Raw genomic sequence first — 21,389 nt, 5'->3', positions numbered from 1 at the left:
GAGACTCGAACTCGCGTGTTTAGAGCCCAATGTATCAGCATTCCATCGCCTTAACCACTCGGCCATCCCTTCCGCGGTGTAAGGGAGTTAAATCATTTTGACTGCATTTGTGTTCAAAACAAAACGGATATAACGACAGAGGCGAGATTCGAACTCGCGCGGGCAGAGCCCAATGGATTAGCAGTCCATCGCCTTAACCACTCGGCCACCCCGCCCTTGATTTAAAACTGGTTTAATTATTTTGCCTGAATTTGTGATTAAAACAATCCGGTTAAAACGATGTAGGCGAGATTCGAACTCGCGTGTCTGGAGCCCAATGTATCAGCATTCCATCGCCTTAACCACTCGGCAATCCCTTCCGCGATTTAAAGGAGTTAAATAATTTTGACTGCATTTGTGTTCAAAACAAAACGGATAAAACGACGGAGGCGAGATTCGAACTCGCGCGGGCAGAGCACAATGGATTAGAAGTCCATCGCCTTAACCACCCTGTCCTCGATTTAAAACTGGTTTAATTATTTTGCCTGAATTTGTGATTAAAACAATCCGGTTAAAACGACGGAGGCGAGATTCGAACTCGCGTGTTTAGGGCCCAATGTATTAGCAATCCATCGCTTTAACCACTCGGCCATCCATTCCGATATTAAAACGAGTTAAATCATTTTGACTGCAATTGTGTTCAAAACAAAACGGATAAAACGACGGAGGCGAGATTCGAACTCGCGTGTTTAGAGCCCAATGGATTAGCAGTCCATCGCATAACCACTCGGCCGTCCCATCCTCCATTTAACCGAGTTTAATCATTTTGCTTGCATTTGTGTTCAAAACAAAACGAAAAAAACGACGGAGGCGAGATTTTAACCCGCGCGGGCAGAGCCCAATGGATTAGCAGTCCATCGCCTTAACCACTCGGCCATCCCTTCCGCCTTGTAAGGGAGTTAAATCATTTTGACTGCATTTGTGTTCAAAACAAAACGGATAAAACGACGGAGGCGAGATTCGAACTCGCGCGGGCAGAGCCCAATGGATTAGCAGTCCATCGCCTTAACCACTCGGCCACCCCGTCCTCGATTTAAAACTGGTTTAATTATTTTACCTGAATTTGTGATTAAAACAATCCGGTTAAAACGACGTAGGCGAGATTCGAACTCGCGTGTTTAGGGCTCAATGTATTAGCAATCCATCGCCTGAACAACTGTGCCATCCCTTCCGATATTAAAACGAGTTAAATCATTTTGACTGCATTTGTGTTCAAAACAAAACGGATAAAACGACGGAGGCGAGATTCGAACTCGCGCGGGCAGAGCCCAATGGATTAGCAGTCCATCGCCTTAACCACTCGGCCACCCCGTCCTTGATTTAAAACTGGTTTAATTATTTTGCCTGAATTTGTGATTAAAACAATCCGGTTAAAACGATGTAGGCGAGATTCGAACTCGCGTGTTTGGAGCCCAATGTATCAGCATTCCATCGCCTTAACCACTCGGCAATCCCTTCCGCGATTTAAAGGAGTTAAATAATTTTGACTGCATTTGTGTTCAAAACAAAACGGATAAAACGACGGAGGCGAGATTCGAACTCGCGCGGGCAGAGCACAATGGATTAGAAGTCCATCGCCTTAACCACCCTGTCCTCGATTTAAAACTGGTTTAATTATTTTGCCTGAATTTGTGATTAAAACAATCCGGTTAAAACGACGGAGGCGAGATTCGAACTTGCGCGGGCAGAGCCCAGTGGATTAGCTGTCCATCGCCTTAACCACCCTGTCCTCGATTTAAAACTGGTTTAATTATTTTGCCTGAATTTGTGATTAAAACAATCCGGTTAAAACGACGGAGGCGAGATTCGAACTCGCGTGTTTAGGGCCCAATGTATTAGCAATCCATCGCCTTAACCACTCGGCCATCCATTCCGATATTAAAACGAGTTAAATCATTTTGACTGCAATTGTGTTCAAAACAAAACGGATAAAACGACGGAGGCGAGATTCGAACTCGCGTGTTTAGAGCCCAATGGATTAGCAGTCCATCGCATAACCACTCGGCCATCCCTTCCGCGGTGTAAGGGAGTTAAATCATTTTGACTGCATTTGTGTTCAAAACAAAACGGATAAAAAGACGGAGGCGAGATTCGAACTCGCGCGGGCAGAGCCCAATGGATTAGCAGTCCATCGCCTTAACCACTCGGCCACCCCGTCCTCGATTTAAAACTGGTTTAATTATTTTGCCTGAATTTGTGATTAAAACAATCCGGTTAAAACGACGTAGGCGAGATTCGAACTCGCGTGTTTAGGGCTCAATGTATTAGCAATCCATCGCCTGAACAACTGTGCCATCCTTTCCGATATTAAAACGAGTTAAATCATTTTGACTGCATTTGTGTTCAAAACAAAACGGATAAAACGACGGAGGCGAGATTCGAACTCGCGCGGGCAGAGCCCAATGGATTAGCAGTCCATCGCCTTAACCACTCGGCCACCCTGTCCTTGATTTAAAACTGGTTTAATTATTTTGCCTGAATTTGTGATTAAAACAATCCGGTTAAAACGACGGAGGCGAGATTCGAACTCGCGTGTTTAGGGCCCAATGTATTAGCAATCCATCGCCTCAACAACTCTGCCATCCCTTCCGATATTAAAACGAGTTAAATCATTTTGACTGCATTTGTGTTCAAAACAAAACGGATAAAACGACGGAGGCGAGATTCGAACTCGCGCGGGTAGAGCCCAATGGATTAGCAGTCCATCGCCTTAACCACTCGGCCACCCCATCCTCGATTTAAAACTGATTTAATTTTTTTGCCTGAATTTGTGATTAAAACAATCCGGTTAAAACGACGTAGGCGAGATTCGAACTCGCGTGTTAAGAGCCCAATGGATCAGAAAACCATCGCCTTAACCACTCGGAAATCCCTTCCGCGATTCAAACGAGTTTAATCATTTTGGCTGCATTTGTGTTCAAAACAAAACGGATAAAACGACGGAGGTGAGATTCGAACTCGCGCGGGCAGAGCCCAGTGGAATAGCAGTCCATCGCCTTAACCACCCCGTCCTCGATTTAAAACTGGTTTAATTATTTTGCCTGAATTTGTGATTAAAACAATCCGGTTAAAACGACGGAGGCGAGATTCGACATCGCGTGTTTAGGGCCCAATGTATCAGCATTCCATCGCCTTAACCACTCGGCCATCCCTTCCGGGATTTAAAGGAGTTAAATCATTTTGACTGCATTTGTGTTCGAAACAAAACGGATAAAACGACGGAGGCGAGATTCGAACTCGCGCGGGCAGAGCCCAAGGGATTAGCAGTCCAACGCCTTAACCATCCTGTCCTCGATTTAAAACTGGTTTAATTATTTTGCCTGAATTTGTGATTAAAACAATCCGGTTAAAACGACGGAGGCGAGATTCGAACTCGCGTGTTTAGGGCCCAATGTATTAGCAATCCATCGCCTTAACCACTCGGCCATCCATTCCGATATTAAAACGAGTTAAATCATTTTGACTGCAATTGTGTTCAAAACAAAACGGATAAAACGACGGAGGCGAGATTCGAACTCGCGTGTTTAGAGCCCAATGGATTAGCAGTCCATCGCATAACCACTCGGCCGTCCCATCCTCCATTTAACCGAGTTTAATCATTTTGCTTGCATTTGTGTTCAAAACAAAACGAAAAAAACGACGGAGGCGAGATTTTAACCCGCGCGGGCAGAGCCCAATGGATTAGCAGTCCATCGCCTTAACCACTCGGCCATCCCTTCCGCGGTGTAAGGGAGTTAAATCATTTTGACTGCATTTGTGTTCAAAACAAAACGGATAAAACGACGGAGGCGAGATTCGAACTCGCGCGGGCAGAGCCCAATGGATTAGCAGTCCATCGCCTTAACCACTCGGCCACCCCGTCCTCGATTTAAAACTGGTTTAATTATTTTGCCTGAATTTGTGATTAAAACAATCCGGTTAAAACGACGTAGGCGAGATTCGAACTCGCGTGTTTAGGGCTCAATGTATTAGCAATCCATCGCCTGAACAACTGTGCCATCCCTTCCGATATTAAAACGAGTTAAATCATTTTGACTGCATTTGTGTTCAAAACAAAACGGATAAAACGACGGAGGCGAGATTCGAACTCGCACGGGCAGAGCCCAATGGATTAGCAGTCCATCGCCTTAACCACTCGGCCACCCCGTCCTTGATTTAAAACTGGTTTAATTATTTTGCCTGAATTTGTGATTAAAACAATCCGGTTAAAACGACGGAGGCGAGATTCGAACTCGCGTGTTTAGGGCCCAATGTATTAGCAATCCATCGCCTCAACAACTCTGCCATCCCTTCCGATATTAAAACGAGTTAAATCATTTTGACTGCATTTGTGTTCAAAACAAAACGGATAAAACGACGGAGGCGAGATTCGAACTCGCGCGGGTAGAGCCCAATGGATTAGCAGTCCATCGCCTTAACCACTCGGCCACCCCATCCTCGATTTAAAACTGATTTAATTTTTTTGCCTGAATTTGTGATTAAAACAATCCGGTTAAAACGACGTAGGCGAGATTCGAACTCGCGTGTTAAGAGCCCAATGGATCAGAAAACCATCGCCTTAACCACTCGGAAATCCCTTCCGCGATTCAAACGAGTTTAATCATTTTGGCTGCATTTGTGTTCAAAACAAAACGGATAAAACGACGGAGGTGAGATTCGAACTCGCGCGGGCAGAGCCCAGTGGAATAGCAGTCCATCGCCTTAACCACCCCGTCCTTGATTTAAAACTGGTTTAATTATTTTGCCTGAATTTGTGATTAAAACAATCCGGTTAAAACGACGGAGGCGAGATTCGACATCGCGTGTTTAGGGCCCAATGTATCAGCATTCCATCGCCTTAACCACTCGGCCATCCCTTCCGGGATTTAAAGGAGTTAAATCATTTTGACTGCATTTGTGTTCGAAACAAAACGGATAAAACGACGGAGGCGAGATTCGAACTCGCGCGGGCAGAGCCCAAGGGATTAGCAGTCCAACGCCTTAACCATCCTGTCCTCGATTTAAAACTGGTTTAATTATTTTGCCTGAATTTGTGATTAAAACAATCCGGTTAAAACGACGGAGGCGAGATTCGAACTCGCGTGTTTAGGGCCCAATGTATTAGCAATCCATCGCCTTAACCACTCGGCCATCCATTCCGATATTAAAACGAGTTAAATCATTTTGACTGCAATTGTGTTCAAAACAAAACGGATAAAACGACGGAGGCGAGATTCGAACTCGCGTGTTTAGAGTCCAATGGATTAGCAGTCCATCGCATAACCACTCGGCCGTCCCATCCTCCATTTAACCGAGTTTAATCATTTTGCTTGCATTTGTGTTCAAAACAAAACGAAAAAAACGACGGAGGCGAGATTTTTTCCCGCGCGGGCAGAGCCCAATGGATTAGCAGTCCATCGCCTTAACCACTCGGCCATCCCTTCCGCGGTGTAAGGGAGTTAAATCATTTTGACTGCATTTGTGTTCAAAACAAAACGGATAAAACGACGGAGGCGAGATTCGAACTCGCGCGGGCAGAGCCCAATGGATTAGCAGTCCATCGCCTTAACCACTCGGCCACCCCGTCCTCGATTTAAAACTGGTTTAATTATTTTGCCTGAATTTGTGATTAAAACAATCCGGTTAAAACGACGTAGGCGAGATTCGAACTCGCGTGTTTAGGGCTCAATGTATTAGCAATCCATCGCCTGAACAACTGTGCCATCCCTTCCGATATTAAAACGAGTTAAATCATTTTGACTGCATTTGTGTTCAAAACAAAACGGATAAAACGACGGAGGCGAGATTCGAACTCGCGCGGGCAGAGCCCAATGGATTAGCAGTCCATCGCCTTAACCACTCGGCCACCCCGTCCTTGATTTAAAACTGGTTTAATTATTTTGCCTGAATTTGTGATTAAAACAATCCGGTTAAAACGACGGAGGCGAGATTCGAACTCGCGTGTTTAGAGCCCAATGTATTAGCAATCCATCGCCTCAACAACTCTGCCATCCCTTCCGATATTAAAACGAGTTAAATCATTTTGACTGCATTTGTGTTCGAAACAAAACGGATAAAACGACGGAGGCGAGATTCGAACTCGCGCGGGCAGAGCCCAATGGATTAGCAGTCCATCGCCTTAACAACTCGGCCACCCCGTCCTTGATTTAAAACTGGTTTAATTATTTTGCCTGAATTTGTGATTAAAACAATCCGGTTAAAACGACGGAGGCGAGATTCGAACTCGCGTGTTTAGGGCCCAATGTATTAGCAATCCATCGCCTTAACCACTCGGCCATCCCTTCCGGGATTTAAAGGAGTTAAGTCATTTTGACTGCATTTGTGTTCAAAACAAAACGGATAAAACGACGGAGGCGAGATTCGAACTCGCGCGGGCAGAGCCCAATGGATTAGCAGTCCATCGCCTTAACCACCCTGTCCTCGATTTAAAACTGGTTCAATTATTTTGCCTGAATTTGTGATAAAAACAATCCGGTTAAAACGACGGAGGCGAGATTCGAACTCGCGTGTTTAGGGCCCAATGTATTAGCAATCCATCGCCTTAACCACTCGTCCATCCCATCCTAGATTTAACCGAGTTTAATCATTTTGACTGCATTTGTGTTCAAAACAAAACGGATAAAACGACGGAGGCGAGATTCGAACTCGCGCGGGTAGAGCCCAATGGATTAGCAGTCCATCGCCTTAACCATCCTGTCCTCGATTTAAAACTGGTTTAATTATTTTGCCTGAATTTGTGATTAAAACAATCCGGTTAAAACGACGGAGGCGAGATTCGAACTCGCGTGTTTAGGGCCCAATGAATTAGCAGTCCATCGCCTTAACCACTCGTCCATCCCATCCTAGATTTAACCGAGTTTAATCATTTTGACTGCATTTGTGTTCAAAACAAAACGGACAAAACGACGGAGGCGAGATTCGAACTCGCGCGGGCAGAGCCCAATGGATTAGCAGTCCATCGCCTTAACAACTCGGCCACCCCGTCCTTGATTTAAAACTGGATTAATTATTTTGCCTGAATTTGTGATTAAAACAATCCGGTTAAAACGACGGAGGCGAGATTCGAACTCGCGTGTTTAGGGCCCAATGTATTAGCAATCCATCGCCTTAACCACTCGGCCATCCCTTCCGATATTAAAACGAGTTAAATCATTTTGACAGCATTTGTGTTCAAAACAAAACGGATAAAACGACGGAGGCGAGATTCGAACTCGCGCGGGCAGAGCCCAATGGATTAGCAGTCCATCGCCTTTATCACTCGGCCACCCCGTCCTTGATTTAAAACTGGTTTAATTATTTTGCCTGAATTTGTGATTAAAACAATCCGGTTAAAACGACGGAGGCGAGATTCGAACTCGTGTGTTTAGAGCCCAATGTATCAGCATTCCAACGCCTTAACCACTCGGCCATCCCTTCCGGGATTTAAAGGAGTTAAGTCATTTTGACTGCATTTGTGTTCAAAACAAAACGGATAAAACGACGGAGGCGAGATTCGAACTCGCGCGGGCAGAGCCCAATGGATTAGCAGTCCATCGCCTTAACCACCCTGTCCTCGATTTAAAACTGGTTCAATTATTTTGCCTGAATTTGTGATTAAAACAATCCGGTTAAAACGACGGAGGCGAGATTCGAACTCGCGTGTTTAGGGCCCAATGTATTAGCAATCCATCGCCTTAACAACTCGGCCATCCCTTCCGATATTAAAACGAGTTAAATCATTTTGACTGCATTTAGTTCAAAACAAAACGGATAAAACGACGGAGGCGAGATTCGAACTCGCGCGGGTAGAGCCCAATGGATTAGCAGTCCATCGCCTTAACCATCCTGTCCTCGATTTAAAACTGGTTTAATTATTTTGCCTGAATTTGTGATTAAAACAATCCGGTTAAAACGACGGAGGCGAGATTCGAACTCGCGTGTTTAGGGCCCAATGAATTAGCAGTCCATCGCCTTAACCACTCGTCCATCCCATCCTAGATTTAACCGAGTTTAATCATTTTGACTGCATTTGTGTTCAAAACAAAACGGACAAAACGACGGAGTCCAGATTCGAACACGCGCGGGCAGAGCCCAATGGATTAGCATTCCATCGCCTTAACCACTCGACCATCTCTTCCTCGATTTAGCCGAGTTTAATCATTTTGCTAGCATTTGTGTTCAAAACAAGACGGACAAAACGACGGAGGCGAGATTCGAACTCGCGCGGGTAGAGCCCAATGGATTAGCAGTCCATCGCCTTAACCACTCGGCCACCCCGTCCTTGATTTAAAACTGGTTTAATTATTTTGACTGAATTTGTGATTAAAACAATCCGGTTAAAGCGACGGAGGCGAGATTCGAACTCTCGTGTTTAGAGCCCAATGTATCAGCATTCCATCGCCTTAACCACTCGGCCATCCCTTCCGCGGTTTAAAGGAGTTAAATCATTTTGACTGCATTTGTGTTCAAAACAAAACGGATAAAACGACGGAGGCGAGATTCGAACTCGCGCGGGCAGAGCCCAATGGATTAGCAGTCCATCGCCTTTACCACTCGGCCACCCCGTCCTTGATTTAAAACTGGTTTAATTATTTTGCCTGAATTTGTGATTAAAACAATCCGGTTAAAACGACGGAGGCGAGATTCGAACTCGTGTGTTTAGAGCCCAATGTATCAGCATTCCAACGCCTTAACCACTCGGCCATCCCTTCCGGGATTTAAAGGAGTTAAGTCATTTTGACTGCATTTGTGTTCAAAACAAAACGGATAAAACGACGGAGGCGAGATTCGAACTCGCGGGCAGAGCCCAATGGATTAGCAGTCCATCGCCTTAACCACCCTGTCCTCGATTTAAAACTGGTTCAATTATTTTGCCTGAATTTGTGATTAAAACAATCCGGTTAAAACGACGGAGGCGAGATTCGAACTCGCGTGTTTAGGGCCCAATGTATTAGCAATCCATCGCCTTAACAACTCGGCCATCCCTTCCGATATTAAAACGAGTTAAATCATTTTGACTGCATTTAGTTCAAAACAAAACGGATAAAACGACGGAGGCGAGATTCGAACTCGCGCGGGTAGAGCCCAATGGATTAGCAGTCCATCGCCTTAACCATCCTGTCCTCGATTTAAAACTGGTTTAATTATTTTGCCTGAATTTGTGATTAAAACAATCCGGTTAAAACGACGGAGGCGAGATTCGAACTCGCGTGTTTAGGGCCCAATGAATTAGCAGTCCATCGCCTTAACCACTCGTCCATCCCATCCTAGATTTAACCGAGTTTAATCATTTTGACTGCATTTGTGTTCAAAACAAAACGGACAAAACGACGGAGTCCAGATTCGAACACGCGCGGGCAGAGCCCAATGGATTAGCATTCCATCGCCTTAACCACTCGACCATCTCTTCCTCGATTTAGCCGAGTTTAATCATTTTGCTAGCATTTGTGTTCAAAACAAGACGGACAAAACGACGGAGGCGAGATTCGAACTCGCGCGGGTAGAGCCCAATGGATTAGCAGTCCATCGCCTTAACCACTCGGCCACCCCGTCCTTGATTTAAAACTGGTTTAATTATTTTGACTGAATTTGTGATTAAAACAATCCGGTTAAAGCGACGGAGGCGAGATTCGAACTCTCGTGTTTAGAGCCCAATGTATCAGCATTCCATCGCCTTAACCACTCGGCCATCCCTTCCGCGGTTTAAAGGAGTTAAATCATTTTGACTGCATTTGTGTTCAAAACAAAACGGATAAAACGACGGAGGCGAGATTCGAACTCGCGCGGGCAGAGCCCAATGTATTAGCAGCACATCGCCTTAACCACTCGGATACCCCGTCCTCGATTTAAAACTGGTTTAATTATTTTGCCTGAATTTGTGATTAAAACAATCCGGTTAAAGCGACGGAGGCGAGATTCGAACTCTCGTGTTTAGAGCCCAATGTATCAGCATTCCATCGCCTTAACCACTCGGCCATCCCTTCCGCGGTTTAAAGGAGTTAAATCATTTTGACTGCATTTGTGTTCAAAACAAAACGGATAAAACGACGGAGGCGAGATTCGAACTCGCGCGGGCAGAGCCCAATGGATTAGCAGTCCATCGCCTTTACCACTCGGCCACCCCGTCCTTGATTTAAAACTGGTTTAATTATTTTGCCTGAATTTGTGATTAAAACAATCCGGTTAAAACGACGGAGGCGAGATTCGAACTCGTGTGTTTAGAGCCCAATGTATCAGCATTCCAACGCCTTAACCACTCGGCCATCCCTTCCGGGATTTAAAGGAGTTAAGTCATTTTGACTGCATTTGTGTTCAAAACAAAACGGATAAAACGACGGAGGCGAGATTCGAACTCGCGGGCAGAGCCCAATGGATTAGCAGTCCATCGCCTTAACCACCCTGTCCTCGATTTAAAACTGGTTCAATTATTTTGCCTGAATTTGTGATTAAAACAATCCGGTTAAAACGACGGAGGCGAGATTCGAACTCGCGTGTTTAGGGCCCAATGTATTAGCAATCCATCGCCTTAACAACTCGGCCATCCCTTCCGATATTAAAACGAGTTAAATCATTTTGACTGCATTTAGTTCAAAACAAAACGGATAAAACGACGGAGGCGAGATTCGAACTCGCGCGGGTAGAGCCCAATGGATTAGCAGTCCATCGCCTTAACCATCCTGTCCTCGATTTAAAACTGGTTTAATTATTTTGCCTGAATTTGTGATTAAAACAATCCGGTTAAAACGACGGAGGCGAGATTCGAACTCGCGTGTTTAGGGCCCAATGAATTAGCAGTCCATCGCCTTAACCACTCGTCCATCCCATCCTAGATTTAACCGAGTTTAATCATTTTGACTGCATTTGTGTTCAAAACAAAACGGACAAAACGACGGAGTCCAGATTCGAACACGCGCGGGCAGAGCCCAATGGATTAGCATTCCATCGCCTTAACCACTCGACCATCTCTTCCTCGATTTAGCCGAGTTTAATCATTTTGCTAGCATTTGTGTTCAAAACAAGACGGACAAAACGACGGAGGCGAGATTCGAACTCGCGCGGGTAGAGCCCAATGGATTAGCAGTCCATCGCCTTAACCACTCGGCCACCCCGTCCTTGATTTAAAACTGGTTTAATTATTTTGACTGAATTTGTGATTAAAACAATCCGGTTAAAGCGACGGAGGCGAGATTCGAACTCTCGTGTTTAGAGCCCAATGTATCAGCATTCCATCGCCTTAACCACTCGGCCATCCCTTCCGCGGTTTAAAGGAGTTAAATCATTTTGACTGCATTTGTGTTCAAAACAAAACGGATAAAACGACGGAGGCGAGATTCGAACTCGCGCGGGCAGAGCCCAATGTATTAGCAGCACATCGCCTTAACCACTCGGATACCCCGTCCTCGATTTAAAACTGGTTTAATTATTTTGCCTGAATTTGTGATTAAAACAATCCGGTTAAAACGACGGAGGCGAGATTCGAACTCGCGTGTTTAGAGCCCAATGTATCAGCATTCCATCGCCTTAACCACTCGGCCATCCCTTCCGGGATTTAAAGGAGTTAAGTCATTTTGACTGCATTTGTGTTCAAAACAAAACGGATAAAACGACGGAGGCGAGATTCGAACTCGCGCGGGCAGAGCCCAATGGATTAGCAGTCCATCGCCTTAACCACCCTGTCCTCGATTTAAAACTGGTTCAATTATTTTGCCTGAATTTGTGATTAAAACAATCCGGTTAAAACGACGGAGGCGAGATTCGAACTCGCGTGTTTAGGGCCCATTGTATTAGCAATCCATCGCCTTAACAACTCGGCCATCCCTTCCGATATTAAAACGAGTTAAATCATTTTGACTGCATTTAGTTCAAAACAAAACGGATAAAACGACGGAGGCGAGATTCGAACTCGCGCGGGTAGAGCCCAATGGATTAGCAGTCCATCGCCTTAACCACTCGGCCATCCCGTCCTCGATTTAAAATTGGTTTAATTTTTTTGCCTGAATTTGTGATTAAAACAATCCGGTTAAAACGACGTAGGCGAGATTCGAACTCGCGCGGGTAGAGCCCAATGGATTAGCAGTCCATCGCCTTAACCATCCTGTCCTCGATTTAAAACTGTTTTAATTATTTTGCCTGAATTTGTGATTAAAACAATCCGGTTAAAATGACGGAGGCGAGATTCGATCTCGCGTGTTTAGGGCCCAATGAATTAGCAGTCCATCGCCTTAACCACTCGTCCATCCCATCCTAGAGTTAACAGAGTTTAATCATTTTGACTGCATTTGTGTTCAAAACAAAACGGACAAAACGTCGGAGTCGAGATTCGAACACGCGCGGGCAGAGCCCAATGGATTAGCATTCCATCGCCTTAACCACTCGACCATCTCTTCCTCGATTTAGCCGAGTTTAATCATTTTGCTAGCATTTGTGTTCAAAACAAGACGGACAAAACGACGGAGGCGAGATTCGAACTCGCGCGGGTAGAGCCCAATGGATTAGCAGTCCATCGCCTTAACCACTCGGCCACCCCGTCCTTGATTTAAAACTGGTTTAATTATTTTGACTGAATTTGTGATTAAAACAATCCGGTTAAAACGACGGAGGCGAGATTCGAACTCTCGTGTTTAGAGCCCAATGTATCAGCATTCCATCGCCTTAACCACTCGGCCATCCCTTCCGCGGTTTAAAGGAGTTAAATCATTTTGACTGCATTTGTGTTCAAAACAAAACGGATAAAACGACGGAGGCGAGATTCGAACTCGCGCGGGCAGAGCCCAATGTATTAGCAGCACATCGCCTTAACCACTCGGATACCCCGTCCTCGATTTAAAACTGGTTTAACTATTTTGCCTAAATTTGTGATTAAAACAATCCGGTTAAAACAACGTAGGCGAGATTCGAACTCGCGTGTTAAGAGCCCAATGTATCAGCAATCCATCGCCTTAACCACTCGGAAATCCCTTCCGCGATTTAAACGAGTTTAATCATTTTGGCTGCATTTGTGTTCAAAACAAAACGGATAAAACGACTGAGGCGAGATTCGAACTCGCGCGGGCAGAGCCCAATGGATTAGCAGTCCATCGCCTTAACCACCCTGTCCTCGATTTAAAACTGGTTTAATTATTTTGCCTGAATTTGTGATAAAACAATCCGGTTAAAACGACGGAGGCGAGATTCGAACTCGCGGGCAGAGCGAAATGGATTAGCAGCACATCGCCTTAACCACTCGGATACCCCGTCCTCGATTTAAAACTGGTTTAATTATTTTGCTAGAATTTGTGATTAAAACAATCCGGTTAAAACGACGGAGGCGAGATTCGAACTCGCGTGTTTAGAGCCCAATGAATTAGCAATCCATCGCCTTAACCACTCGGACGTCCCATCCTCGATTTAACCGAGTTTAACCATTTTGACTGCATTTGTGTTCAAAACAAAACGGACAAAACGACGGAGTCGAGATTCGAACACGCGCGGGCAGAGTCCAATGGATTAGCATTCCATCGCCTTAACCACTCGACCATCCCTTCCTCGATTTAACCGAGTTTAATCATTTTGCTTGCATTTGTGTTCAAAACAAGACGGACAAAACGACGAAGGCGAGATTCGCACTCGCGCGTGCTGAGCCCAATGGATTAGCAGTCCATCGCCTTAACCAGTCGGCCACCCCGCCCTTGATTTAAAACTGGTTTAATTATTTTGACTGAATTTGTGATTAAAACAATCCGGTTAAAACGACGGAGGCGAGATTCGAACTCGCGTGTTTAGAGCCCAATGTATCAGCATTCCATCGCTTTAACCACTCGGCCATCCCTTCCGCGGTTTAAAGGGGTTAAATCATTTTGACTGCATTTGTGTTCAAAACAAAACGGATAAAACGACGGAGGCGAGATTCGAACTCGCGCGGGCAGAGCCCAATGGATTAGCAGTCCATCGCCTTAACCATCCTGTCCTCGAATTAAAACTGGTTTAATTATTTTGCCTGAATTTGTGATTAAAACAATCCGGTTAAAACGACGGAGGCGAGATTCGACCTCGCGCGGGCAGAGCCCAATGGATTAGAAGTCCATCGCCTTAACCACCCTGTCCTCGATTTAAAACTGGTTTAATTATTTTGCCTGAATTTGTGATTAAAACAATCCGGTTAAAACGACGGAGGCGAGATTCGAAATCGCGTGTTTAGGGCCCAATGTATCAGCATTCCATCGCCTTAACCATTCGACCATCCCTTCCGGGATTTAAAGGAGTTAAATCATTTTGACTGCATTTGTGTTCAAAACAAAACGGATAAAACGACTGAGGCGAGATTCGAACTCGCGCGGGCAGAGCCCAATGGATTAGCAGTACATCGCCTTAACCATCCTGTCCTCGATTTAAAACTGGTTTAATTATTTTGCCTGAATTTGTGATTAAAACAATCCGGTTAAAACGACGGAGGCGAGATTCGAAATCGCGTGTTTAGGGCCCAATGTATCAGCATTCCATCGCCTTAACCATTCGACCATCCCTTCCGGGATTTAAAGGAGTTAAATCATTTTGACTGCATTTGTGTTCAAAACAAAACGGACAAAACGACGAAGTCGAGATTCGAACACGCGCGGGCAGAGCCCAATGGATTAGCATTCCATCGCTTAAACCACTCGACCATCCCTTCCTCGATTTAACCGAGTTTAATCATTTTGCTTGCATTTGTGTTCAAAACGAAACGGACAAAACGACGGAGGCGAGATTCGAACTCGCGCGGGCAGAGCCCAATGGATTAGCAGTCCATCGCCTTAACCACTCGGCCACCCCGTCCTTGATTTAAAATTGGTTTAATTATTTTGCCTGAATTTGTGATTAAAACAATCCGGTTAAAACGACGGAGGCGAGATTCGAACGCGCGTGTTTAGGGCCCAATGTATCAGCATTCCATCGCCTTAATCACTCGACCATCCCTTCCGGGATTTAAAGGAGTTAAATCATTTTGACTGCATTTGTGTTCAAAACAAAACGGATAAAACGACGGAGGCGAGATTCGAACTCGCGCGGGCAGAGCCCAATAGATTAGCAGTCCAACGCCTTAACCATCCTGTCCTCGATTTAAAACTGGTTTAATTATTTTGCCTGAATTTGTGATTAAAACAATCCGGTTAAAACGACGGAGGCGAGATTCGACCTCGCGCGGGCAGAGCCCAATGGATTAGAAGTCCATCGCCTTAACCACCCTGTCCTCGATTTAAAACTGGTTTAATTATTTTGCCTGAATTTGTGATTAAAACAATCCGGTTAAAATGACGGAGGCGAGATTCGAAATCGCGTGTTTAGGGCCCAATGTATCAGCATTCCATTGCCTTAACCATTCGACCATCCCTTCCGGGATTTAAAGGAGTTAAATCATTTTGACTGCATTTGTGTTCAAAACAAAACGGATAAAACGACTGAGGCGAGATTCGAACTCGCGCGGGCAGAGCCCAATGGATTAGCAGTCCATCGCCTTAACCATCCTGTCCTCGATTTAAAACTGGTTTAATTATTTTGCCTGAATTTGTGATTAAAACAATCCGGTTAAAACGACGGAGGCGAGATTCGACCTCGCGCGGGCAGAGCCCAATGGATTAGCAGTCCATCGCCTTAACCACTCGGCCATCCCTTCTGACATTTAAACGAGTTAAATCATTTTGACTGCATTTGTGTTCAAAACAAAACGGACAAAACGACGAAGTCGAGATTCGAACACGCGCGGGCAGAGCCCAATGGATTAGCATTCCATCGCTTAAACCACTCGACCATCCCTTCCTCGATTTAACCGAGTTTAATCATTTTGCTTGCATTTGTGTTCAAAACAAAACGGACAAAACGACGGAGGCGAGATTCGAACTCGCGCGGGCAGAGCCCAATGGATTAGCAGTCCAACGCCTTAACCATCCTGTCCTCGATTTAAAACTGGTTTAATTATTTTGACTGAATTTGTGATTAAAACAATCCGGTTAAAACGACGGAGGCGAGACTCGAACTCGCGTGTTTGGAGCCCAATGTATCAGCATTCCATCGCCTTAACCACTCGGCCATCCCTTCCGCGGTATAAGGGAGTTAAATCATTTTGACTGCATTTGTGTTCAAAACAAAACGGAAGTAACGACAGAGGCGAGATTCGAACTCGCGCGGGCAGAGCCCAATGGATTAGCAGTCCATCGCCTTAACCACTCGGCCACCCCGCCCTTGATTTAAAACTGGTTTAATTATTTTGCCTGAATTTGTGATTAAAACAATCCGGTTAAAACGACGGAGGCGAGATTCGAACTCGCGTGTTTGGAGCCCAATGTATCAGCATTCCATCGCCTTAACCACTCGGCAATCCCTTCCGCGATTTAAAGGAGTTAAATAATTTTGACTGCATTTGTGTTCAAAACAAAACGGATAAAACGACAGAGGCGAGATACGAACTCGCGCGGGCAGAGCACAATGGATTAGCAGTCCATCGCCTTAACCACTCGGCCACCACGTCCTTGATTTAAAACTGGTTTAATTATTTTGCCTGAATTTGTGATTATAACAATCCGGTTAAAACGACGGAGGCGAGATTCGAACTCGCGTGTTTATAACCCAATATTACTGCATTCCATCGCATTAACCACTCGGCCATCCCTTCCGCGATTTAAAGGAGTTAAATCATTTTTACTGCATTTGTGTTCAAAACAAAACGGATAAAACGACGGAGGCGAGTTTCGAACTCGCGCGGGCAGAGCCCAATGGATTAGCAGTCCATCGCCTTAACCACTCGGCCACCCCGTCCTTGATTTAAAACTGGTTTAATTATTTTGCCTGAATTTGTGATTAAAACAATCCGGTTAAAACGACGGAGGCGAGATTCGAACTCGCGTGTTTAGAGCCCAATGTATCAGCATTCCATCGCCTTAACCACTCGGCCATCCCTTCCGGGATTTAAAGGAGTTAAGTCATATTGACTGCATTTGTGTTCAAAACAAAACGGATAAAACGACGGAGGCGAGATTCGAACTCGCGCGGGCAGAGCCCAATGGATTAGCAGTCCATCGCCTTAACCACTCGGCCACCCCGTCCTTGATTTAAAACTGGTTTAATTATTTTGCCTGAATTTGTGATTAAAACAATCCGGTTAAAACGACGGAGGCGAGATTCGAACTCGCGTGTTAAGAGCCCAATGTATCAGAAATCCATCGCCTTAACCACTCGGCCATCCCTTCCGGGATTTAAAGGAGTTAAATCATTTTGACTGCATTTGTGTTCAAAACAAAACGGATAAAACGACGGAAGCGAGATTCGAGCTCGCGTGTTTAGAGCCCAATGTATCAGCATTCCATCGCCTTAACCACTCGGCCATCCCTTCCGGGATTTAAAGGAGTTAAATCATTTTGACTGCATTTGTGTTCGAAACAAAACGGATAAAACGACGGAGGCGAGATTCGAACTCGCGAGGGCAGAGCCCAATGGATTAGCATTCCATCGCTTAAACCACTCGACCATCCCTTCCTCGATTTAACCGAGTTTAATCATTTTGCTTGCATTTGTGTTCAAAACAAAACGGACAAAACGACGGAGGCGAGATTCGAACTCGCGCAGGCAGAGCCCAATGGATTAGCAGTCCATCGCCTTATACACTTGGCCACCCCGTTGTCGATTTAGAACTGGTTTAATTATTTTGACTGAATTTGTGATTAAAACAATCCGGTTAAAACGACGAAGGCGAGATTCGAACTCGCGTGTTTAGAGCCCAATGTATCAGCATTCCAACGCCTTAACCACTCGGTCATCCCTTCCGTGATTTAAAGGAGTTAAATCATTTTGACTGCATTTGTGTTCAAAACAAAACGGATAAAACGACGGAGGCGAGATTCGAACTCGCGCGGGCAGAGCCCAATGGATTAGCAGTCCATCGCCTTAACCACTCGGCCACCCCGTCCTTGATTTAAAATTGGTTTAATTATTTTGCCTGAATTTGTGATTAAAACAATCCGGTTAAAACGACGGAGGCGAGATTCGAACGCGCGTGTTTAGGGCCCAATGTATCAGCATTCCATCGCCTTAATCACTCGACCATCCCTTCCGGGATTTAAAGGAGTTAAATCATTTTGACTGCATTTGTGTTCAAAACAAAACGGATAAAACGACGGAGGCGAGATTCGAACTCGCGCGGGCAGAGCCCAATGGATTAGCAGTCCAACGCCTTAACCATCCTGTCCTCGATTTAAAACTGGTTTAATTATTTTGCCTGAATTTGTGATTAAAACAATCCGGTTAAAACGACGGAGGCAAGATTCGACCTCGCGGGCAGAGCCCAATGGATTAGCATTCCAACGCCTTAACCACTCGGCCATCCCTTCCGTGATTTAAAGGAGTTAAATCATTTTGACTGCATTTGTGTTCAAAACAAAACGGATAAAACGACGGAGGCGAGATTCGAACTCGCGCGGGCAGAGCCCAATGGATTAGCAGTCCATCGCCTTAACCACTCGGCCACCCCGTCCTTGATTTAAAACTGGTTTAATTATTTTGCCTGAATTTGTGATTAAAACAATCCGGTTAAAACGACGGAGGCGAGATTCGAACGCGCGTGTTTAGGGCCCAATGTATCAGCATTCCATCGCCTTAACCACTCGACCATCCCTTCCGGGATTTAAAGGAGTTAAATTATTTTGCCTGAATTTGTGATTAAAACAATCCGGTTAAAACGACGGAGGTGAGATTCGAACTCGCGCGGGCAGAGCCCAATGGATTAGCAGCACATCGCCTTAACCACTCGGATACCCCGTCCTCGGTTTAAAACTGGTTTAATTATTTTGCCTGAATTTGTGATTAAAACAATCCGGTTAAAACGACGTAGGCGAGATTCGAACTCGCGTGTTAAGAGCCCAATGTATCAGCAATCCATCGCCATAACCACTCGGAAATCCCTTCCGCGATTTAAACGAGTTTAATCATTTTGGCTGCATTTGTGTTCAAAAGAAAACGGATAAAACGACGGAGGCGAGATTCGAACTCGCACGGGCAGAGCCCAATGGATTAGCAGTCCATCCCCTTAACCACCCCGTCCTCGATTTAAAACTGGTTAAATCATTTTGACTGCATTTGTGTTCAAAACAAAACGGATAAAACGACGGAGGCGAGATTCGAACTCGCGTGTTTAGAGCCCAATGAATTAGCAATCCATCGCCTTAACCACTCGGCCGTCCCATCCTCGATTTAACCGAGTTTAATCATTTTGCTTGCATTTGTGTTCAAAACAAAACGAACAAAACGTCGGAGGCGAGATTCGAACTCGCGCGGGCAGAGCCCAATGGATTAGCAGTCCATCGCCTTAACCAGTCGGCCACCCCGTCCTTGATTTAAAACTGGTTTAATTATTTTGACTGAATTTGTGATTAAAACAATCCGGTTAAAACGACGGAGGCGAGATTCGAACTCGCGTGTTTAGAGCCCAATGTATCAGCATTCCATCGCTTTAACCACTCGGCCATCCCTTCCGCGGTTTAAAGGAGGTAAATCATTTTGACTGCATTTGTGATCAAAACAAAACGGATAAAACGACGGAGGCGAGATTCGAACTCGCGCGTCAGAGCCCAATGGATTAGCAGTCCATCGCCTTAACCATCCTGTCCTCGAATTAAAACTGGTTTAATTATTTTGCCTGAATTTGTGATTAAAACAATCCGGTTAAAACGACGGAGGCGAGATTCGACCTCGCGCGGGCAGAGCCCAATGGATTAGCAGTCCATCGCCTTAACCACCCTGTCCTCGATTTAAAACTGGTTTAATTATTTTGCCTGAATTTGTAATTAAAACAATCCGGTTAAAACGACGGAGGCGAGATTCGAACTCGCGCGGGCAGAGCCCATTGGATTAACAGTCCATCGCCTTAACCACTCGGCCACCCCGTCCTCGATTTAAAACTGGTTTAATTATTTTGCCTGAATTTGTGATTAAAACAATCCGGTTAAAAAGACGGAAGCGAGATTCGAACTCGCGTGTTTAGAGCCCAATGTATCAGCAATCCGTCGCCTTAACCACTCGGCCGTCCCATCCTCGATTTAAGCGAGTTTAATCATTTTGACTGCATTTGTGTTCAAAACAAAACGGACAAAACGACGGAGGCGAGATTCGAACTCGCGCGGGCAGAGCCCAATGGATTAGCAGTCCATCGCCTTAACCACTCGGCCACCCCGTCCTTGATTTAAAACAGGTTTAATTATTTTGACTGAATTTGTGATTAAAACAATCCGTTTAAAACGACGGAGGCGAGATTCGAACTCTCGTGTTTAGAGCCCAATGTATCAGCATTCCATCGCCTTAACCACTCGACCATCCCTTCCGCGGTTTAAAGGAGTTAAATCATTTTGACTGCATTTGTGTTCAAAACAAAACGGATAAAACGACGGAGGCGAGATTCGAACTCGCGCGGGCAGACCCCAATGGATTTGCAGCACATCGCCTTAACCACTTGGATACCCCGTCCTCGATTTAAAACTGGTTTAATTAGTTTGCCTAAATTTGTGATTAAAACAATCCGGTTAAAACGACGTAGGCGAGATTCGAACTCGCGTGTTAAGAGCCCAATGTATCAGCAATCCATCGCATAACCACTCGGAAATCCCTTCCGCGATTTAAACGAGTTTAATCATTTTGGCTGCATTTGTGTTCAAAACAAAACGGATAAAACGACTGAGGCGAGATTCGAACTCGCGCGGGCAGAGCCCAATGGATTAGCAGTCCATCGCCTTAACCACCCTGTCCTCGATTTAAAACTGGTTTAATTATTTTGCCTGAATTTGTGATTAAAACAATCCGGTTAAAACGACGGAGTCGAGATTCGAACACGCGCGGGCAGAGCCCAATGGAGTAGCATTCCATCGCCTTAACCACTCGGCCACCCCGTCCTCGATTTAAAACTGGTTTAATTATTTTACCTGAATTTGTGATTAAAACAATCCGGTTAAAAAGACGGAGGCGAGATTCGAACTCGCGTGTTTAGAGCCCAATGTATCAGCAATCCATCGCCTTAACCACTCGGCCGTCCCATCCTCGATTTAAGCGAGTTTAATCATTTTGACTGCATTTGTGTTCAAAACAAAACGGACAAAACGACGGAGTCGAGATTCGAACACGCGCGGGCAGAGCCCAATGGATTAGCATTCCATCGCTTTAACCACTCGACCATCCCTTCCTCGATTTAACCGAGTTTAATCATTTTCATTGCATTTGTGTTCAAAACAAAACGGACAAAACGACGGAGGCGAGATTCGCGCTCGCGCAGGCAGAGCCCAATGGATTAGCAGTCCATCGCCTTATCCACTTGGCCACCCCGTTGTCGATTTAGAACTGGTTTAATTATTTTGACTGAATTTGTGATTAAAACAATCCGG

The 21,389-nt window shown here is 45.2% G+C and overlaps 40 non-coding genes across 40 annotated transcripts; all 40 read right to left on the bottom strand.

Moving 5' to 3' along the window:
• Positions 1–133: 133 nt before the first annotated feature.
• On the bottom strand, positions 134–215 carry TRNAS-GCU (transfer RNA serine (anticodon GCU)). The gene has a single exon. It is a non-coding gene; the product is annotated as a tRNA-Ser (tRNA).
• A 626-nt stretch (positions 216–841) lies between these two features.
• TRNAS-GCU (transfer RNA serine (anticodon GCU)) lies at positions 842–927 on the bottom strand. The gene has a single exon. It is a non-coding gene; the product is annotated as a tRNA-Ser (tRNA).
• Positions 928–984: 57 nt separating this feature from the next.
• On the bottom strand, positions 985–1,066 carry TRNAS-GCU (transfer RNA serine (anticodon GCU)). Its single transcript has one exon. It is a non-coding gene; the product is annotated as a tRNA-Ser (tRNA).
• Positions 1,067–1,271: 205 nt separating this feature from the next.
• TRNAS-GCU (transfer RNA serine (anticodon GCU)) lies at positions 1,272–1,353 on the bottom strand. Its single transcript has one exon. It is a non-coding gene; the product is annotated as a tRNA-Ser (tRNA).
• Positions 1,354–2,115: 762 nt separating this feature from the next.
• On the bottom strand, positions 2,116–2,197 carry TRNAS-GCU (transfer RNA serine (anticodon GCU)). Its single transcript has one exon. It is a non-coding gene; the product is annotated as a tRNA-Ser (tRNA).
• A 205-nt stretch (positions 2,198–2,402) lies between these two features.
• TRNAS-GCU (transfer RNA serine (anticodon GCU)) lies at positions 2,403–2,484 on the bottom strand. The gene has a single exon. It is a non-coding gene; the product is annotated as a tRNA-Ser (tRNA).
• Positions 2,485–2,689: 205 nt separating this feature from the next.
• On the bottom strand, positions 2,690–2,771 carry TRNAS-GCU (transfer RNA serine (anticodon GCU)). Its single transcript has one exon. It is a non-coding gene; the product is annotated as a tRNA-Ser (tRNA).
• A 905-nt stretch (positions 2,772–3,676) lies between these two features.
• Positions 3,677–3,758, bottom strand: TRNAS-GCU (transfer RNA serine (anticodon GCU)). The gene has a single exon. It is a non-coding gene; the product is annotated as a tRNA-Ser (tRNA).
• A 61-nt stretch (positions 3,759–3,819) lies between these two features.
• TRNAS-GCU (transfer RNA serine (anticodon GCU)) lies at positions 3,820–3,901 on the bottom strand. The gene has a single exon. It is a non-coding gene; the product is annotated as a tRNA-Ser (tRNA).
• Positions 3,902–4,106: 205 nt separating this feature from the next.
• TRNAS-GCU (transfer RNA serine (anticodon GCU)) lies at positions 4,107–4,188 on the bottom strand. The gene has a single exon. It is a non-coding gene; the product is annotated as a tRNA-Ser (tRNA).
• Positions 4,189–4,393: 205 nt separating this feature from the next.
• On the bottom strand, positions 4,394–4,475 carry TRNAS-GCU (transfer RNA serine (anticodon GCU)). Its single transcript has one exon. It is a non-coding gene; the product is annotated as a tRNA-Ser (tRNA).
• A 1,048-nt stretch (positions 4,476–5,523) lies between these two features.
• On the bottom strand, positions 5,524–5,605 carry TRNAS-GCU (transfer RNA serine (anticodon GCU)). The gene has a single exon. It is a non-coding gene; the product is annotated as a tRNA-Ser (tRNA).
• A 205-nt stretch (positions 5,606–5,810) lies between these two features.
• TRNAS-GCU (transfer RNA serine (anticodon GCU)) lies at positions 5,811–5,892 on the bottom strand. Its single transcript has one exon. It is a non-coding gene; the product is annotated as a tRNA-Ser (tRNA).
• Positions 5,893–6,097: 205 nt separating this feature from the next.
• Positions 6,098–6,179, bottom strand: TRNAS-GCU (transfer RNA serine (anticodon GCU)). The gene has a single exon. It is a non-coding gene; the product is annotated as a tRNA-Ser (tRNA).
• A 763-nt stretch (positions 6,180–6,942) lies between these two features.
• Positions 6,943–7,024, bottom strand: TRNAS-GCU (transfer RNA serine (anticodon GCU)). The gene has a single exon. It is a non-coding gene; the product is annotated as a tRNA-Ser (tRNA).
• Positions 7,025–7,229: 205 nt separating this feature from the next.
• TRNAS-GCU (transfer RNA serine (anticodon GCU)) lies at positions 7,230–7,311 on the bottom strand. The gene has a single exon. It is a non-coding gene; the product is annotated as a tRNA-Ser (tRNA).
• Positions 7,312–8,216: 905 nt separating this feature from the next.
• TRNAS-GCU (transfer RNA serine (anticodon GCU)) lies at positions 8,217–8,298 on the bottom strand. The gene has a single exon. It is a non-coding gene; the product is annotated as a tRNA-Ser (tRNA).
• Positions 8,299–8,503: 205 nt separating this feature from the next.
• TRNAS-GCU (transfer RNA serine (anticodon GCU)) lies at positions 8,504–8,585 on the bottom strand. The gene has a single exon. It is a non-coding gene; the product is annotated as a tRNA-Ser (tRNA).
• Positions 8,586–9,488: 903 nt separating this feature from the next.
• Positions 9,489–9,570, bottom strand: TRNAS-GCU (transfer RNA serine (anticodon GCU)). Its single transcript has one exon. It is a non-coding gene; the product is annotated as a tRNA-Ser (tRNA).
• A 205-nt stretch (positions 9,571–9,775) lies between these two features.
• On the bottom strand, positions 9,776–9,857 carry TRNAS-GCU (transfer RNA serine (anticodon GCU)). Its single transcript has one exon. It is a non-coding gene; the product is annotated as a tRNA-Ser (tRNA).
• Positions 9,858–10,062: 205 nt separating this feature from the next.
• Positions 10,063–10,144, bottom strand: TRNAS-GCU (transfer RNA serine (anticodon GCU)). Its single transcript has one exon. It is a non-coding gene; the product is annotated as a tRNA-Ser (tRNA).
• A 903-nt stretch (positions 10,145–11,047) lies between these two features.
• Positions 11,048–11,129, bottom strand: TRNAS-GCU (transfer RNA serine (anticodon GCU)). Its single transcript has one exon. It is a non-coding gene; the product is annotated as a tRNA-Ser (tRNA).
• Positions 11,130–11,334: 205 nt separating this feature from the next.
• Positions 11,335–11,416, bottom strand: TRNAS-GCU (transfer RNA serine (anticodon GCU)). The gene has a single exon. It is a non-coding gene; the product is annotated as a tRNA-Ser (tRNA).
• A 483-nt stretch (positions 11,417–11,899) lies between these two features.
• Positions 11,900–11,981, bottom strand: TRNAS-GCU (transfer RNA serine (anticodon GCU)). The gene has a single exon. It is a non-coding gene; the product is annotated as a tRNA-Ser (tRNA).
• A 484-nt stretch (positions 11,982–12,465) lies between these two features.
• On the bottom strand, positions 12,466–12,547 carry TRNAS-GCU (transfer RNA serine (anticodon GCU)). The gene has a single exon. It is a non-coding gene; the product is annotated as a tRNA-Ser (tRNA).
• A 205-nt stretch (positions 12,548–12,752) lies between these two features.
• TRNAS-GCU (transfer RNA serine (anticodon GCU)) lies at positions 12,753–12,834 on the bottom strand. Its single transcript has one exon. It is a non-coding gene; the product is annotated as a tRNA-Ser (tRNA).
• Positions 12,835–13,602: 768 nt separating this feature from the next.
• On the bottom strand, positions 13,603–13,684 carry TRNAS-GCU (transfer RNA serine (anticodon GCU)). Its single transcript has one exon. It is a non-coding gene; the product is annotated as a tRNA-Ser (tRNA).
• Positions 13,685–14,726: 1,042 nt separating this feature from the next.
• Positions 14,727–14,808, bottom strand: TRNAS-GCU (transfer RNA serine (anticodon GCU)). The gene has a single exon. It is a non-coding gene; the product is annotated as a tRNA-Ser (tRNA).
• Positions 14,809–15,564: 756 nt separating this feature from the next.
• On the bottom strand, positions 15,565–15,646 carry TRNAS-GCU (transfer RNA serine (anticodon GCU)). The gene has a single exon. It is a non-coding gene; the product is annotated as a tRNA-Ser (tRNA).
• Positions 15,647–16,129: 483 nt separating this feature from the next.
• Positions 16,130–16,211, bottom strand: TRNAS-GCU (transfer RNA serine (anticodon GCU)). Its single transcript has one exon. It is a non-coding gene; the product is annotated as a tRNA-Ser (tRNA).
• A 205-nt stretch (positions 16,212–16,416) lies between these two features.
• TRNAS-GCU (transfer RNA serine (anticodon GCU)) lies at positions 16,417–16,498 on the bottom strand. Its single transcript has one exon. It is a non-coding gene; the product is annotated as a tRNA-Ser (tRNA).
• Positions 16,499–16,703: 205 nt separating this feature from the next.
• TRNAS-GCU (transfer RNA serine (anticodon GCU)) lies at positions 16,704–16,785 on the bottom strand. Its single transcript has one exon. It is a non-coding gene; the product is annotated as a tRNA-Ser (tRNA).
• A 205-nt stretch (positions 16,786–16,990) lies between these two features.
• TRNAS-GCU (transfer RNA serine (anticodon GCU)) lies at positions 16,991–17,072 on the bottom strand. Its single transcript has one exon. It is a non-coding gene; the product is annotated as a tRNA-Ser (tRNA).
• A 491-nt stretch (positions 17,073–17,563) lies between these two features.
• TRNAS-GCU (transfer RNA serine (anticodon GCU)) lies at positions 17,564–17,645 on the bottom strand. The gene has a single exon. It is a non-coding gene; the product is annotated as a tRNA-Ser (tRNA).
• A 205-nt stretch (positions 17,646–17,850) lies between these two features.
• On the bottom strand, positions 17,851–17,932 carry TRNAS-GCU (transfer RNA serine (anticodon GCU)). The gene has a single exon. It is a non-coding gene; the product is annotated as a tRNA-Ser (tRNA).
• A 482-nt stretch (positions 17,933–18,414) lies between these two features.
• Positions 18,415–18,496, bottom strand: TRNAS-GCU (transfer RNA serine (anticodon GCU)). Its single transcript has one exon. It is a non-coding gene; the product is annotated as a tRNA-Ser (tRNA).
• Positions 18,497–19,267: 771 nt separating this feature from the next.
• Positions 19,268–19,349, bottom strand: TRNAS-GCU (transfer RNA serine (anticodon GCU)). Its single transcript has one exon. It is a non-coding gene; the product is annotated as a tRNA-Ser (tRNA).
• Positions 19,350–19,825: 476 nt separating this feature from the next.
• TRNAN-GUU (transfer RNA asparagine (anticodon GUU)) lies at positions 19,826–19,907 on the bottom strand. The gene has a single exon. It is a non-coding gene; the product is annotated as a tRNA-Asn (tRNA).
• A 205-nt stretch (positions 19,908–20,112) lies between these two features.
• On the bottom strand, positions 20,113–20,194 carry TRNAS-GCU (transfer RNA serine (anticodon GCU)). The gene has a single exon. It is a non-coding gene; the product is annotated as a tRNA-Ser (tRNA).
• A 627-nt stretch (positions 20,195–20,821) lies between these two features.
• TRNAS-GCU (transfer RNA serine (anticodon GCU)) lies at positions 20,822–20,903 on the bottom strand. The gene has a single exon. It is a non-coding gene; the product is annotated as a tRNA-Ser (tRNA).
• Positions 20,904–21,389: the final 486 nt, after the last annotated feature.

Source organism: Phalangium opilio, unplaced genomic scaffold (genome assembly GCF_054372755.1).
Source record: "Phalangium opilio isolate 3A_F unplaced genomic scaffold, DU_Popi_V2 ptg000089l_1, whole genome shotgun sequence".
Taxonomy (NCBI): domain Eukaryota; kingdom Metazoa; phylum Arthropoda; class Arachnida; order Opiliones; family Phalangiidae; genus Phalangium; species Phalangium opilio.
This window is presented reverse-complemented; position numbering and strand designations above follow the sequence as displayed.